Consider the following 15,067-nt stretch of genomic DNA (forward strand, 5'->3'; position numbering starts at 1 on the left):
TCCTCCATCTATAAACCAAGCAGCTCTCTCTGACCCTTCCATCCCTCTGACACTTTTTTTTTCACTGTCACATCTTTCTCTCTCTCTCCCTCTACTTACCACAGAGCCAGTAGAGGGTCTCCACTTCAAGGAGTCATACAATTAGATTGGGTCTAGCCAGATAATTCAGGGTAATCTCTCCATCTCAAAGTCTGTATCCTTAATCTCATCTGTAAAGTCCCTTTTGCCATAGGTAACATATTCACAAGTTCTGGGTTTTGGAAGGTGAACATTTTGGGGGCCATTATTTTGCTTGCCACAATGCGGCAGGCAAAAGAAGGAAGATCACAGGGGTAAAGTGCAATTCTCATCACATCATATATTAAGGATATATGCTAACAACATGACTTATGGCCAATGATGATAATTTTGATCACCAAGGAACCCCAGTTTCTCCTGTTGGAGAATGGATTTGGATGCCAAGATCTGGGTGTAGGTTCATCTAGTTAAACTTTCTTTTCAGATGGTGTACTTTTTATCTTAGAAATTTCACTATTTGGTTCTTTTTGATATCTTCCATGTATTTCCTCATTAGGTTCATATTTTCGTTCAAGTATATGTTCACAATTATAATAGCTTAAAAAATCCTTGTCTGCTTAGTTTTGTCATCTGTGGCTTTTATTCATGCCTGTTCCTATTGCTCGATTCCTTCCCCGGTCCCCACCTTGATTATGGGTCACATTTTCTTACTTCTTGGCATGTTTAGAGATTTTTTATTAGATTTTAGACACTGTGTATTTTATGTCATTGAATGTCTGGACTTTGTTTGCTTTTTGTCTTACCTTAATGAGATTTTGGCCTTGAGCAAGTAGTTTAGTTGAGTATCAGTTTTATCCCTCTAAGGCCTGTTTTTAAGCCTTGCTAAGACATACAGAAAGTAGCTTTTACTTGAATGATTGGTCAGTCCTACCTGAGAGGCATAAACTTGTTGGATGATCAGTAAGTCCTCTTCATTCTGCCTGTTGGGGAATGAATGTTCAATTCCAAGGTCTGTGTGAGCCCTGGGAATATTTAGTTTGCCAGCCATTCTTTGTCTAGCATTTTGGAATACTGGTTCCTGCATGTCTATTCAGTACTCAGCAAACACTAAAGCGGACCTACAAATTTCTGGACCCCTTTACCTCTTTTTGAGAGCTCTGCCTCACAAGTCCCAACCCCTCCCCAACAACCTATCATATTTGTTTCCTGACTTCCTTTCCTGGTTCTGTTTGGGTCTGCTCATCACTGCAACCACAGTGTGGAAGTTGCCTCTCAAAGACAGCACAGTGCTGGCTTATTTATTTCATTTTCTCAAGGATTCTAGTCAATGCCTGAAAACAGCTGTTTCATGTTTTCATCTAGGTTTCTAGTTGCTTACTGCAGGAGGTCAAGTATAGTCCTTGTTACCTTTTCATTGCCAAATTGTCCTTTCAGCTGTTGAAAAAGTATTTATTTATTTATTTATTTATTTATTTATTTATTTATTTATTTATTTTAGAGAGAGAGAGAGGACAATCAGGGGAGAGGCAGAGGAAAAGGAGAAGCAGGCTCTCTGCTGAGCAGGGAGTCTGATGTGGGCTGGATCACAGAACCTCAGGATCATGACCAGGGCCAAAGGCAGATGCTTAACTGACTGAGCTACCTTGGTGCCCCCTATTGTGATGATAATCTTGATAGAGATCCTCAGGTATCTTTCTTCATATATTGTGATGGACATTGGGGTACCTTTCAAATTTGGAAAATCACGTTCCTCAAAATGTCCTGAGGGATTTTCTTATGCTTTTGCTAATTCTGCTAATTCTAGATAATTTACTATTATCTAGAATTTCTACTAGATATTGGATATCTTGGATTGAGCATTTATTTTTCATGTTTTTCCTATTTTCCACTTCTCTGTTATTTTATTATACTTCATGTGAGATTTATTTGACTTTATCTTCCAATTATTCTATAGAATTTTAAACATTCTGTCTTATTTTTAATTTCTAGGAACTTTTTCTTGTTCTTCAATGGTTCCCTTTATACCATTTTGTTCCTATTTTATAGGTGCAATATCTTTTCTCATATCTCCAATGATGTTAATGAAAGTTGTTTAATTTTTTTAGTTTTCTTATCTGCATCATTTTCGTTGCAGGAATTCTTTATTGTTTGTCTTCATTGTGCTTATCTTAAGGCATTCACTCTTAAGATTAAGGCACCAAAAAGCCAATCTGACCAGAAGCTCTTTGGACACGAGCTTATTCACTGGTGGTCTTCACTGAGGCAAACTGTGAGGACCCAGTTAGTTTTCTACTGAGACTCTCCAAATATCACTGTTGGCTAGTATCTCCTCTGGGGTAGCATCCTCAGAAAGTAGTCTCCAATCTAAGAATTTTTCTCTGGATGTTGGTGTTCTGAGTCTGAGCAGTGGAAGGTGGCTGGAGATTTCACTGTTCGGTATAAAGACTACCTCAATCCACTTACTTTGGAAGGAACTTCACCTCTGCCCATTTCAGTGTTTTTGGGGAAAAGAGAAGTCAACGAACTGCTTGGAACTAGATAAAGGTAGAGAACCAGATGGATCTGTTCTTTAGATAGACTTTTAATTTAATCCTATGCCTCTGTCTAGTTTTTCCTATTCCTGTGTCCTTTCTGGGTCTCGTGTGGAAAATTTGCCCACTTCTCATAGATATCCCTCCAACTCCCTTTGCAGGTGTTCAGGTTTGACTTTCCTTCTCCTTGCTCAAGGAACAGTCTTTGCTCCTTGATCTTTGTTATTCCTTTTTCCACATCTGTTTCCATATATTGTGGGTACGCATATCACTTACCTTCCCAATGATGGATATACATTTCTGTTACCCATTCTTCCTGAAATTTCTTGGCGAATTTTGAAAGAAGGTGGTTGGGTGGGCACGTGTTTACTCTGCTATTCTGTACTCAAGAATCTCTCACATTTTTCTAGCAGAAAACATGACTCACCATATTCTGGATTCTTAGTATTCCTTTATTTTTGTTTAATTAAAGCCTAAACTTGGAGATAAATTGAATTTTAATCTAATTTGGGCTTTATATTGATTGACAGGAAGAAATAAAATGTATAGCAAAAGGGTCATAGGCACACACCATCAAACATCTGGATAAAATACTTGGTTAGTGCACAGGTGTTTTGCCTACATGATCACAAGCAAAATATCTAGACAATAGGTTTTAGTTTCCACCAGCTGTTTGGTATCATGGAATAGACACAGACTTGTAATCAAAGTCACTTGTGAGAGGAATGCTGCGTCGACAAGTAAGTTGAGACTACTCTTTCGCACATCCTGAACATGGCCATGAACAGGTTCGCCACCATCATTGTATCAGCTGCCCACTGCTACATGCCCTAAGAGGATCCAAGAAATTCACATCTACAGACACTGATCTGGTGAGTAGAACTTCTCTCTTTCATTCCTAAGGAATCAGTTAAAGTACCACAGGGAAATAGTTTTCAATCTATATCGTTTTAGAGGCTAAAGATCTGCCTTAGAGAGCTTAGTAAACACACATATTTCTTCCACATGTTGCATCAGGAGCCTTTCTCCCCACCCCCATCTCCAATTTTTAATGGAAAAAGCTCGTTCCTGACTCTACCACTACATTTAATGTATAATTCAACAAAATTTCTTTGGCTTAAATACAGAACTACCTTGGACTATAGGACCAGATGAGTTTATTAGATGGGTGTTCTCTGTGGGATGAGAGGACATTTTAAAGTCTGAAAGCTTCTGGCAAGGCTTTTTAAAGCTATTAATTACACACACACACACACACACACACACATATTTGTAATTACCCTATTTTAAACCTATTCTTTAAGGTCAGCTCAAATCCTACTACCTCGGAGAAGTCTTCTGAGCTTTTCCTTTGGTAGTCCTGGCTATGCTTTGTTGTTTACTATCTAGAATAGTTCATTTTTGTGCTGCTGATATATCATGTTGATATAATGAACCTCTATCTTCTGGTGAATAATTCTTCAGAATAAATACAGAGAAAACTAGACTAAGCTACCCACTTTTTCCAAGACTACTGAACTAGTGTCATGGACTTACAAGTAATATTGAGTAGAAATGTGTTTTCTTAAGATGCAGTTAGCAGGCCGGTCTCCATTATCTGTTTGCTTCCTTCCTATGAGTATGTCCAGCTTGTCCAGGGGGAAGAAGCCATGTTGGTTCTTTAAGATGGTGTTGAAAAACTCATCGGCATAAAGCAAAGAACCCTTGATGGGAGTAGGGCTCATGCCGATAGGAGAACAGCATGCTTTATTCCCACATTTTTACACTTTAGGATAAAGTCTTCCTTTCCATTTAGGTAGGAGAGATATACAGAAAGGGCTAAGATGGGCCATTCCCGCAGGGATAGGAGGTAGATCTTCAAGGGAACCGAAATGCCTGCCTGCTTAAAAGTGTCTCCATCGTGGATCTATTGGGTGCCTTTGGATTAAAGCATTTTTGCCAGAAGGTCCTTGAAGTAACATAAACACAGTGAACAGTTGAGAAAAATCTACTTATAATTAATCATCCCAAGTAGCACACACACACACACACACACACCCCTAACAAAATAGAAATCAAAGTGATTTTATTCTATTTTTTAAAAGATTTTATTTATTTATTCATGAAAGAAAGACAGAGGTAGACACATAGACAGAGGGAGAAGCAGGCTCCTTGAGGGGAGACTGATGCGGGACTCTATCCCAGGACCCCGGGGATCACATCCTGAGTCAAAGGCAGATGCTCAACCACTGAGCCACCCAGGCGTCCCTCAAAGTGATTTTAATTTTTCTCTTTAATCTGCTTGCTCTGTATTTCCAGATTTTCATTTTAAAATTATATTTTTCTCAATACAAAATTAAATTAAAAAAATTAGTAACCCACTTGTCCTCAATCTGAGCAGTATTAACAACTTTGTATATTTTATATATATATACCTTTATTCTTTTCAATTCAAACACTTTTTTGGGAGAAGGGGGTCACTGTTGTCTTTGCAAAAATAAGATCATAATATGAACATTCCTTTGCATCTTCATTTTCATTCTTTGAAATACACCCTGGTCTCCTCTCTAAATCATCCGGAAGTCTTAATGTGTTCTTTTTTATTTGTGCTTAACATCCCATAGAATAGATCAACCACGGTTTGTTCAATCATTTAGTCACCGATAGACATTCAAATGCTTCCCAATTTTGTAACTACTGATATTCTATTATAGTCATCTAATACTTATATTAGAAAATATTATGTAAACCACAAAAAGAGAGATAACTAATATAGAGTCAAGAAATACACTGAGCCTGTTTGCTGAACAAACAGGTAAATAAATATATTAAAATATTACCGGGACTCCTGGGTGGCTCAGAGGTTGGGCTGCTGCCTTTGGCTCAGGTCATGATCCTGGGGTTCCCGGATCGAGTCCCGCGTTGGGCTCCCTGCTTGGAGCCTGCTTCTCCCTCTGCCTGTATCTCTGCCTCTCTCTCTAGGTCTCTCATAAATAAATAAAATCTTAAAAAAAAAATATTACCCGGGAGTAGAGCCACCAATCACCTCTGTCTTGAAATAATCATTTCATTGTGAGCCGTCTCCCAATGTCACCTGCAAATGCCTTGAGGTCAAGAACCAGGCCTCTTTCCTCCTTGTCCCTTCCAAATAGAGGAACACAGCCTTGCAGAGGGCAGGCAGTCCCAGACCCACACAATCCAATATGCTCTAACGATGTCTTTGGAAAACAGCTGTTGGGGTGGTAGAAGGGGAGGAGGGCGGGGGGTGGGAGTGAATGGGTGACGGGCACTGGGTGTTATTCTGTATGTTAGTAAATTGAACACCAATAAAAAATAAATTAAAAAAAAAAAAAAGATTTCAGAATAAAAATTTCCCATGTGTACGGTGTCGTAAAACTGGATTCCCAGGCTAGCCCACAGATTCTTATTTTAACTCATACCGAAGGTAAACTATACGCTTACATTGTTATAGTTTCTTATATTTCTGTGGTAAAATATGTTCTGAATTCCAAAAGAGCATCTGCATGCATAGAACCTTCTACTGTGTGTACGTGTATGTGTGTGCGCATGTGCGCACATGAGAGAGAGAGGTATGAGAGACTCTTTCCTTCAGTCTCCTCAAATGAGATGTTTTCTCTCCCCTTCTGCTGATCTGGTTGTATGTGGAAACTGAGCAAGCAAAGTAGGAAATGTGATGACTAAATATGAAAGTGCCAGAAAGACGAAATGCAAAAAGGACAAATTTAACATAGAAGTTTGAAATTTTTCTTAGAGTTCTCATTCATGTTTGAGATCTAAGAATTTGAATTTGATTGCTAAGAATATAGTAACTGAAATTTGCATATAAGTGAAACGAAAATTTATAATTAGAAAAGACTCTTTAGTTGTTATTCTTTTTCATTTTTTTAAAAAAGATTTTATTTATTTATTCATGACAGACACAGACAGAGAGGGAGAAACATAGGCAGAGGGAGAAGTAGGCTTCCGGTGGGGAGCCTGATGCTAGATGCAATCCCAGGACCCCTGGATCACGACCAGAGCCAAAGGCAGATGCTCAACCACTGAGCCACCCAGGTGCCCCAATTCTTATTTTTTCAAATAGCATATTTAAACCATGATGTGAAGCAAAGTGAAAGGTTATCTAAATATTAATGATCATGGGGTGTATCACTTATTAATAGCCATTTATCTGGATACACATTAATTTATAAGTTTGTTCTTGTATTGTTCATTTGGAGAGTCAATATTTGAACTGTTATGATAAAAATACAAATTTGTTTTAAAAGATCAATGTTTTGATGAAATAAAAGATTAGGAGAAACTACATGTCACTTGTAGGAAAAAAAAATATTTTCCATGCAACTTAAAGAGACATAGGTTTAAAAATTCTTAAAAGAATATAGTGTAAGATATAAGCTATGTTAATCAATGCTTTCTTTTTTGAAGTTCTATGGAAAAAACTAGCTAAAACTTACACAAATAGTTTCTATAATCATATATCAAGAAATACTTTTCTGAAATCACCTATAAAATTATTAAAGTTTTACATTAATAAAAGAAAAATCTATTTTCAAAATTGTTCACTTTTCAATAGGAAAAAAATTATCCGTAGTTCCATCATCCAAAGACAGCCACTGTTCACGTTTTGATGTGGTTCTGTTTGGTCTCATTTACAAGACATCTTTGGGGGGTGGTCACATCATACATATAAAACTTTATTTTCCTTTCACCCTCAATGTGGTATAAATATTTCCTATCATACTTAACAAGTTAAACATAAGCAAACATACAAACAAAAGGAAAAGTGCGTATGTGGTAAAACATGTATAAGCACTGTAAAAGACAAACGGGTTGGGGGTCATGTTTCTCCAATTTCTCAATGAGGGAAAAAAGTCTGTCCAAACCTCAACTTTTATGTATGGCCTCAACTGCATACGTGAAAACAAGTGGTCATGATTCTTTGGTTCTGCATCACTGAAAAGATGAGAAGTTCCCATCAAGATGGGGTATAAAACTGGGCAAAATGGGAGACAACTGAGCAAGTCAAGTGCAAATGAGCTTATAACGGGGGTACCTCTAAGGTGGCCGGCTCTGCTCTGTGGATGATCCCAACTGCATCCTGTCGCCTGGTGTCCGTATTTCTTTCTCTCCTTCAATCTTTAATGGTTTTCCACTTACAGTTGGTTATGTTTTCTTTTTTCTCTCCAATTATCTGAAAATGAAGTAAAACTAACAGCCAATTTTTGTGGCTGTTAGTTTTTAAATAAAAAAAACTCTTTGAGGGGCACCTGGGTAGCTCAGTGGTTGAGCATCTGCCTTTGGCTCAGGTCGTGATCCCGGGGTCCTGGAATTGCGTCCCATATCAGGCTCCCCATTGGGAGCCTGCTTCTCCTTCTGCCTGTGTCTCTGCCTCTCTCTCTGTGGCTCTCATGAATAAATAAATAAAATCTTAAAAAAAATTTTTTTTAAAGCAGCAGCACCGTTTCCCTAAATGAAATTTTACTCAGAACCTCAATACATAACACAGAAAAAAGTCGACCTTTTTTTGGTTGTCAAGAGAGGAGTGATGCAGAAACCAGGATCCACAGCTTGAGGTTGAGAAAATACGTGATGGGCTGTTTAAGCCAATATTTGCTTTCAAATTACAAAACGTTCAGGGCAAACCATGAAGTTTTACTTATGCTGATTGTTCTGCCAACAAAAATTCAGTTTTGGGGAAACGATTTATTACACATGGAGTTTCTGAAAGAAAAAAAATTGAAAGTTTTTAGAAATCAAAAAACTGAAATAATTTGGAGCCACTGAACTTTGGAATGAACAGTGATTTTGTGGTGACACAATCTCTGAAAAGGATCACTGTTCACTCAAAACAGTCTGAGGAAAATGCTTGGAATCTAGAATTGAGTATTTCTTCTCTTTTTCCTTCTTCTTTAAGGAAAGTGTTTTTAGGGCTAAAAAGAATGAAGTAAAAACCGCATTTCTGGAAATGAAAATCAGAAAGTTAACAGGAAATAAATATTTTAACTGAGGAATTAAAAAATGAATATTAAAAAGACCAAACTGTTTCAGAATATCATACATGTATTGTATTTCCTCAGCAAATTCAACATGGAACCAGCAGAGAGGACAATGAAGGAACAGTTGTAAATTCTCCTAAGAAACCAACAAATTAAGATGTCCTTGCATTGCCTCGTTGAGCTGACCCCTGGGAAATTTATAAGATGACCTTTTAAAACTATGGAACCTGTGGAAATCTTTCCATTGATCCCATAATAAAACCCAAACTCCTAGATCTGGTGTCTGCTCAATTGGCCTATGCCTGGGTCCTGCTTACCCTCATTTTCAACTCCGAAGTCACATTTTCCCTCATATTCCAGAATTCACCAGACCCTTTGGCTTCTTGGGGTTCTTGTCCTGACTCTTTCCTCTGCCCCCAGGGCTTTAGCACACAATTGGTACCTGTTATGCGTTGTGTTCCCCGCCCCCTCCAGCCCCCACCCCCCAGCCGCAAATTCACACGCTGAAGTCCCAACCTTCAGTATCTCCCAATGTGACCTGATGCAGAAACAGTCTTTGCAGATGTCCTTGGTTAAGATGAGAGGATACTGGAGTGGGTGAGCCTCTAATCCAGTGACTGGAGAAGTTTGGAGATAGGTGCACTCCACAGAGAACACCATAAAAAAATGAAGGCAGAGATGAGATCACCTGCAAGCCAAAGGATGCCCAAGGTTCCTGGCAAACCACCAGAAGCCAGGAGGCATGGAGCAAATCCCTCCCTCAGCCTCAGAAGGAACCGACCCTGGGACACCGTGATCTAGGACTATCAGCTCCCATAACTGTGGGACAGACAACACATTTCTGTTGGTTCAAGTGGCCGGGGGTTTGGGGTTCGCGGTGCTTTGTTACGCGGCACTAGGAAACTGAGCAGTATCCTCTTGCTCTTCAAGCCTTGGCTTCCATGTCATTTTCTCCAAGGAACCTTCCTTGACCACCTAGATCAATCCCACCTAGGATTTTCAGTCAAAACTCTTATTTCCTTCAAAACACCAATACAGGTCTGCTCACTGTCTCATTGGTTGGTTTGGTGACATGGCCCCCACTCAAACGTGAGCTCCAGGGAGGAGGGGGCCTGTCTTGCTCTCACTGCCTTCACAGCACCTCTGAGTGTCTGGACCTTAGCAGCGCTCCACACTACAGAGGTGCACACTGCTGCCAACTCGCATCAGAGGCAAAGGAGTTGTGTGCAGGAACTGTCACGCACATTTTGGATTTAGTGGAGCTGAAGTTTTTCCAGGAAGTCAGAGACTTAAAAAACGCTCTCAGTCCTTTGTTTCATGACACTCCTCTGTCTTTTTGACGGGGAAATTTCCAAACATTTCCAAATACAAGTGAAGGTGTGTGTCATTCAGAATGCTAGGAGGTTTGGGAAGAAAGAGAACACGCTGAATGTCATCGAGCTTCATATGAGGCAAGTGGGGAGCTTCCAGTGACTGGAAGCTGTAAACGAAAAATTCTTCAACTATCCAGATCCAGGGAATCGTGTGGTTTGCTTAATTTACGTTAAAACTTTGAAATTTATTTCCTGTTTAAAATATTTTTTATACTTGAAACTATTAATAGCAATTCTTTCTAAAGAACCTCAAGACAGAACTGTGGATGCCTTTTCCTTTTTTTTTTTTTTTTTTTGACACCTTTTCCTTCTGACTTTAAAAATAAAAGTACTACTTTATAGTTTATCACCTTGGAGAAGTGATGAATATTTCAAAGCTATTTGGGATGGAACAGAGAAATTTTAGCAAAAAAATTAGGAAGTCTTCAAAAATTGTAAACCTTCCTTTTAGACAAGAAAAATCTTTCTTCCCCTTTTCCTGTCTCTCTCTCTCTCTTACACACATACACAGATATCCTGACAATTTTATTTATTTACTTTAAAACGTTTTAAGTAATTTCCGCATCTAATGTGGGGCTTGAACTTACAACCCTGAGATCAAGAGTCATACACTCCACTGATTAAGCCAGCCGGGTGCCCCCCATCCTGGCAATTTTATTTTATTTAATTAATTAAGTTTTTATTATTTATTTTATTTTATTTATTTTATTATTTTATTTATTTTATTATTTTTTCCCACCACCACCCTCCAGCCTGGCAATTTTAAAGAATATTTTTTCCCCTGGGACACCTGGGTGTCTCAGTGGTTGAGCATCTGCCTTTGGCTCAGGTCATGATCCCAGGGTCCTGGACGGAGTCCCACATCAGGCTCCCTGCATGGAGCCTGCTTCTCCCTTCTGTGTGTCTCTGCTTCTCTCTCTCTGTGTGTGTCTCATGAATAAATAAAAAAAAATCTTTTTTTTCTTAAAGTATATTTTTCCCCTTACTTCATAGGAACAGGACAAAATTAATATTTACTACTAAGGACTGGGCAATATACTGCTCAACTTAAATCCATGATTTTCAGAGAGTAACTGCAATAGAACTCATTTTAGAGTTTCTAGTAAAGTGGATGAAACCATTACATGAGGAAATAGTCAAGAATTTCTCATCAAGGTGTCCACTTGATGACTCTGATCCTTGACCTCTGAAGGCTTTCTCAATGTCATTACAGTATTACCGTCTCAACTAAAATCTAACTTGGCTGTGTATTTATTCAACGTGTAATATTCTTTGGAGTTCAGAACTATAGTCTATGCCTCTGTGTTGGCCAACTGCTCCTCCAAGTGTGGAATACTCATTTTCTATGGTTTTATAATCCCTTGAATTACAGCACCATGGAGGAGCGCCTCCGTGGCCAGGATGGAACGGTATCATTGATACGGTGGAGAGGATTGAGACATCAATTGATAGACGGATGAGGGGCTACTGATTTAATCAGAACTGTAAATACTCAACACTTTAGTGAGCGAGCCATCGGACTGCACATTCTTAATTTTAATGTGCATTTCTAAAGGCTGTGATTACAGATGGAGGGGATGGCTGGGAGACCGGGATGATGTCATGGAAATTAACATGCCAACTTCTTAGACTGTGAGAAATCGTCTCAGGAGACAGAGATTTCCAATGGTTTTGGATCAGTGCTGTATTCCCGGTATTGAGAAAAATTCGTGGGCACTTAATAAATGTTTGCTATTTGAATGATAATTTTAGGAAATACTCTTGTTAGCAAAATAAATGAGAAACCCATTTGAAAGGGGTTAACCTTGAACGTATCTTTAAATTTCTTCCTTAGTTGAAATCCTTCATGGAGATACCGATCACCACATGTCCAACTAATCACTGCTCTTACTCAACTTCCTTGAAAAGAAAATAGTCCCAATGCATGCAGGTAGATCTTTCTTTAGAAGGTCCCATTCTGCAGGTGAAACATTAACATGCCTCACTCAGGAGATCACTCTGGTTTCATGATATAAGACTGTCTGAACAATGGCAGGTGACCAGGTGTCTGGTCAGATTTCTATGGTATGGCAAAGGTTACTTTTTTCAGAGACTTTCAAAAAGGTTCTATTTTGCTATATTGATCCATTTCCCACAGAGATTTATGACTGTATATATCTCATTGAAGTGCTAAGAAATATTTCTTGACTGTGTATATGAATACCAGGTGGATTTGGGGGGCGTATTTACCCTTTTGGCCTGTAATGATACGTCACCCAGGTCATAGGAACAGAGCAAAATTCATTCTGTGCTTTATGTGTTTCGGGACCTGAAAAATTGGAAACAGTTCGCATGCCTCATGGAGCTCCAGGGGGTACTCAGGAAAGGCAGGAGTCAGTGACGTCTGCCAGTCTCCTGGTGGGTCCGCGAGGCGACAAATATACAAGGTTGTTGGGAAAGATGTGATGAGTTTAGTTTTAGACATGCATACTTTGTTGAACACCTAAGAGGTAATGCGTCCAGACCTCAGGAGCTACAGACTTTGGGGCTATCACCAAATAAAGCTAGCTGAAGCTTTGGGCATGAGTGAGAGCACTCAGAAGGCATGTGGAATGAGAAAATGGAAGGGTTTAAGATGGAATGTCTGGAAAACCCATAATTTAGGGGGCTGGCAGCAGGAGAGGAGCCAGCTGAGAAATAGAACAGGACACAGGGGAGTCACACGGACATCCTGGAAAATAGACAGCACCGACGGGCCCTACTACAGGATATGGAAAGATTGCATCGGTGGCCCTGGAGGTGGCCCTTTCGAAAAACTAAAGAAGGAAATAAAAAATATCAACAGTCCAATTCCTGATTGGTGAGATTCCAGGTGGCTGATTTTCCTCTTTCAGCTTTGCTGCATTTTCTGCATTCCACACAATAAATATCGGTCACAATACATTAAACAATAAAAATACTCTGATGAAGTCTAAAATATTTCACGAGAAAAAAATAAGGGCAGGTAACGATTAATGGACAAGTATTTGAGTGCCCGTGTGCGGGGTACCACGCTAAGGACAACACAACAGACCTCAGGATGGCTGTTTCACAAAATGGAATGGCAGCGTGTTTGACGAGGGAGGACTGTGGGGCCCAGCAGCATGAGATGAGGCTGCTCAAGGGCTTGGTGACAGATCATAATGGATTTTACAGGTTTTGTTAAATGATATGGACTTACTGGGGCACTGGGTGGCTCAGTCGGTTAAGTGATGCTTGATTTTGGCTCAGGTCATGATCTCGGGGTTGGGAGATGGAGCCTGCTTAAGAGTCTCTCTCTCCCGCTACCCGCCTCCCCTCCACTGTACTCACTCTAGTTCTCTCTCTCTGTAAATAAATAAAGACTTTATTCTGAAGTCTCCAGAGAAGTTTTGGAAGGGAGTTAGGGTTGGAATCGTGCTTTTCTTGTAGTTCATTTTCTACTTAATTAGACATATAGTGTGGCTGCTAGCCTGAAGGAGCACGGTTGGAGGCAGGCTCAGCTGGCAGAGTGGAGACGGAGAAGGGCCCGGGTCCACACGTATCTGGGAGTGACATCAACAGGTCAGTCGGATGCCACTGATTGGGTGTATGTTGCGGGAAAGAAGACATCAAGGAGGACTACTAGGTTTTTAACTTGGGTCCCCAGGTGGTGGAGGGAGTGTCAACTGCCCTAAAGACTTTGTATATAATGACTCTACCACCCGGAGTGGGCAATGTTCTGTGAAATAAGAAAGCAAGCGGCTGTGTCAGATAGGATCATAGGAGGGGGGACAGGAAGCAATGTGTGCAGTGGGATCTAGTTCTGAGATCGCAGCCACAAAACAGAATCCTAAACGCTCAGCTGTCTCAGCACATACGCACTCAGATACTTTTCTTCTTCCAATGCACAGAATTCAATACTTCTGTGGCAAAGAGGGATGCTGGGCTATGCTCTTAGAGACGTGTTCACGTGTAAATAGTTGGCCTCCGGAGAAGGGCCTCTCTTGGTTGGATAGAGAACTTTGGGAGGAGGCTGATTTTGCTGCATGTGGGGGGAAGAAACAGGTATAGTTAGAGGAGAACCGGTACCGTTACCTGGCAAAGGACCCCGCGGTGGTAGGTCCCAAATGAATTACATCAGTGTGAGCTAACACACCTGGAGGGCGACAGGCGCTGTACCTGGCCACCCGCGTTCTATCATTTGTCCCCATTCCACCACATTAAAAACGGAGGCCTCAGGCCATGCCACTTGCCGGGGCATGCCCAGCTAATCAGTTAGAGGCCATATCGGAATCTGGCTGCCCGGGTCCCAGGATGAAGAAGCCTCTCTCCTGGACCGGCCACGATGAAGACGTCGGGAGGCAAAATTAACTCGCAGCCTTGCGCGTCTCATCCCGCGGGGAGGAGTCACTCCTGTTGCCCCGGCGGCGGTCATGGGCCTGGAGGGGGCGGCCCTGGCAGGCGTGGGCAAGGCCTTCCTCATCCCCCGCTGTCCCCCCTCCACCCACGCGGCGCCAGGTGGGGCCGGGGCCGGCAGCAGCCCTCCAAGGGGGACACCCTCAACTACTGATGAGGGTTCCAACCCGGTTAAGGTCGCAGGGCCTCGGCTGGCCCAGTCTTGCAGCTGGTGTCTAAGTCACGCTGTCTGGCCGGGGCGCCCGTGCCCTCTCTCCCTCTGGGGCGGGCCCGCGACAAAGTGGGGTTTTGTCCCCTCGGACCAGAGCGGTGCTGCCCGCCCCTGCCACCTGCCCCGCCGGCCGGTGGACGGCCAGCTCCCCCGGGCTCCCTGCCCCCCTCCTCCTCCGCCGCCGGCTCCTCCTCCCTCTCCAACCTTCAGGGAGCCCCGAGGCTGGAGGCTCGGGGACCTGCCTTCCTCGCCCAGCGGCCGCTACAGCTTCGGGGCTGAGAGGAGGCCGGCGCCCCCCGCGCCCCCGCGCCCCCCGCGCCCCCTGCGCCCCCGGCGCCCCGAGGCTGAGCGCGGCCGGCGGGAGCGTCCCGGCGGCCGACGACAGACTCACGAGCAGCCGCTTGTTGCTCCCGCTGCCGCGACGTGGGGAAGCGAAAATGAAATGGACTTTTCCGAGAAATGATGAAAGCGGCGCCGGGCGCCAATGAGCGGCCGCGGCGAACTTCCGCACCTCCCGGCCCGGCCGCTCGCGCCCTCCCTCCG

General features: G+C 42.0%; 1 long non-coding RNA gene across 1 annotated transcript; it reads right to left on the reverse strand.

The window, feature by feature from the left end:
* Positions 1 to 8,591: 8,591 nt before the first annotated feature.
* On the reverse strand, positions 8,592 to 15,065 carry LOC118351011 (uncharacterized). Its single transcript, XR_004805746.2, has 2 exons — positions 14,916 to 15,065; positions 8,592 to 13,939 (listed from the first exon to the last, which is right to left on the reverse strand). It is a non-coding gene; the product is annotated as an uncharacterized LOC118351011 (long non-coding RNA).
* Between the last annotated feature and the right edge of the window lie 2 nt (positions 15,066 to 15,067).

Source organism: Canis lupus, chromosome 16 (genome assembly GCF_003254725.2).
Source record: "Canis lupus dingo isolate Sandy chromosome 16, ASM325472v2, whole genome shotgun sequence".
Classification (NCBI taxonomy): Eukaryota; Metazoa; Chordata; class Mammalia; order Carnivora; family Canidae; genus Canis; species Canis lupus.